The sequence below is a fragment of the Macaca thibetana genome, chromosome 5 (assembly GCF_024542745.1).
Source record: "Macaca thibetana thibetana isolate TM-01 chromosome 5, ASM2454274v1, whole genome shotgun sequence".
Taxonomy (NCBI): domain Eukaryota; kingdom Metazoa; phylum Chordata; class Mammalia; order Primates; family Cercopithecidae; genus Macaca; species Macaca thibetana.
The window spans coordinates 52,255,392-52,258,010 of record NC_065582.1 but is presented as its reverse complement, the minus strand read 5'-3'; the positions used below and the strand labels follow the sequence as shown (position 1 = coordinate 52,258,010).

The 2,619-nt window shown below is 37.6% G+C and overlaps 1 pseudogene; it reads right to left on the bottom strand.

Moving 5' to 3' along the window:
- Nucleotides 1-666: 666 nt before the first annotated feature.
- Nucleotides 667-1,880, bottom strand: LOC126954394 (small EDRK-rich factor 1-like; annotated as a pseudogene).
- Between the last annotated feature and the right edge of the window lie 739 nt (nucleotides 1,881-2,619).

Sequence of the window (2,619 nt, the reverse complement as noted above, 5' to 3'; positions counted from 1 at the left end):
ATAATTACATGAGCCAATTCCTCATAGTAAATATAAATAATATATAACAATATGTATATTATAAAATATATATAATTCTATTTTGTTATCCCATCAATAAACTTCAGCATCTTTAGTTAGAAGTTTTTCTCTGTTTTCATATTTATAATGCTTTAATGCCTAATTCTGTTTATTTCCATCTACTAACATTCTAATCATATCATGTAATCCAGTTGTGTGAGTTTATTTTCTGCATTAACTTTTTTATTTTTCTCTGATTTTATTATTTCAGTTTCCTTATTACTGATAAGGATATATGGATTACAACAGTCCTGGAATGATTTTAGACAGAAAAAAAAAAAATAAATGTAGACATGTTTGGGCCCTAAGGCATTTTTTTTTTTTATACTTGCCTTCTCTTCTTCCCTCCTTTATACCTAAGACCCTAAACAGAGCAAAAAATTTAAGGCCAAATCTCTTTGTATGTATGTAGAGTTTTTCTAGGTCACTTTTCATAAATGGAGAATAACTATGAAAAGATTTTCATGCATATTTTAATGCAGGATTAGAAAATTCACTTTACCCACCTGCAACAGCCTGAGGCTGTCTCTCTGGTTTTCCTGGGTGAATGACAAGTCTACACCCAGCCTTTCATGCCAAAATACAGGGTAAAATTTACTGTGGGCTGCAGTGCCATCGGCTCTCACCATGTTGACTTTTATTATATTTTGTGCTTTTTGAATCTTTCTTTTATTATTTGGTGTTTAGTTAGAGCTTACTTTGAAGGTTTTGTTTCATCTATGATCTCATGTTCATAGCAGAAGGGAAACTATCTGAATCAGGTCATCATGGTTTTAAATAGAAGAAAGCAGTGTAAATGCTTAACCAAGTTCTCCTATTAAAAACAACCAGAAGCTGGACTCCCCACATCTGTGCCTCCACTCTTATTCTCAATCTTCATATTTCAACTTTTTCTTTTTCATGGTTAGTGTTTTACTCTTTGAAAAATGCTTCTAAAACATCACACTAAGTCAAGCTGAAAGGTAAAATTTAAAATAGTTTTTAAAGCATAAGCCATAACATACGTAATGACTGTTCAGTCTACAGAATCTTGACCTTAGAGCTTATGACACACCCAGTTGGTAGTAGCACCCAGGTTTTCCAAATAGCCAGTCATCATTTTTCTTTTGTTTGCATAGACTTCTCATTAGCTGCCTTCTGCTTTTGTCGTATGATCTCAGAGTTCTTCTGCTTTCACTGAGAGGTAGTCAAGCTATTGTCTTTTCTTTTCCCCTTACTATTTTCCTGGGTTTTCTCCATGTTTTTTACTGGTGTGCAAGTTCTCATTGATTTCCACGGATGCCGACCACTGATAGAGCCTGGATGAAAGCGATTAGGGAAAAGCAACAGCTCCCTGGCACGCTAGGCTACCGTCACCACCATCTTCTTTTCTGTTTCTACATTTATCAGCTAGCTTTTGTTTTCTCCCCTAAGACAACCTGTGTGGGGAAAACTTTCTCAAACCATGGGCTTCCTCTGCTCTCATGTCACAACAATCAACACAGAAGACTTCCGTGACAAAGTGTAGAGGGGAGTTTCCCCACACACCAAGCAGTGGACACCAGATGAGTGTCCTCCTATTCAATTCCAACACTGTCTATCTGGAGATAGCATCATATCCCACAGGGTGGGGCTCAGTCCCCAAAACTGCCCCTCGCTCACCAGTCACAAATCTAGGCCTCTGAAATTCTGACCAACTGGCATCAGGCATTGGGGTTCCCATGACTCCCTGTTTTGGTTCAATTAATTTGCTAGAACAGCTCACAGAACTGAGGGAAACAATTGCTTACATTTGCTGGTTTTGCAAAGGGTATTGATGGAGAGTTGCATAGGGCAGGCATGTCGAAAATGGTGTGGAGCTTGCATGCCCTCCCCAGGTATGCCACCCTCCAGGAATCTCCATGTGTTCACCTATCTGGAAGCCAACTTAACCCAATCCTCTTGGGATTTTATGGAAGCTTCAGGACAGCAGTATTCCTTCCCCCCTAGAATATAGGGCAGGACTCTCTCTGAGAAAATTCTTAAGACCCATGATCAGAAAGGCCAGGGAAGAGTAGAGTCCTGCCTGGGGCAGGTGAGAGAAAGGTAGAAGAAAAGAGGGCAGGAGAAGGTCAGAGGCCTGCCCCTAAGGTCTAACACACCCAACATTATAACAAAAGACTGTAATAAGGGCTATGGAAGTTGTGAGTCAGGAACCTAGGATGAAAGCCAATATTTATCATGACACCACAAAACCAAATCTATCTAATCTCATCATTTGTACGTGACAGTTCTTCCATTTCATTCAATATCCTCCTAACACTAAAATTCTTTCCTGAGCTTATAATTCCCAGAAATACTTTCACTAATTGCAGGTATAGGAAAATCATTTTATAACTCTATTTTTAAAATATTTTATATTTAAATGATGATTTAAAATAGCCTGTTCTGCAAGACATAATTGCTCTGTTAAAAAAAAAAAAAAAAAAAAAGTAGAAGAAAAAAAAGACCTAGCATGCTATAAAATTTTAATAACACCAAATAAGATGGTACTTGTTGGAAAATAAAGTATGCACAACTGTAAGGGGACATAAAGCTATC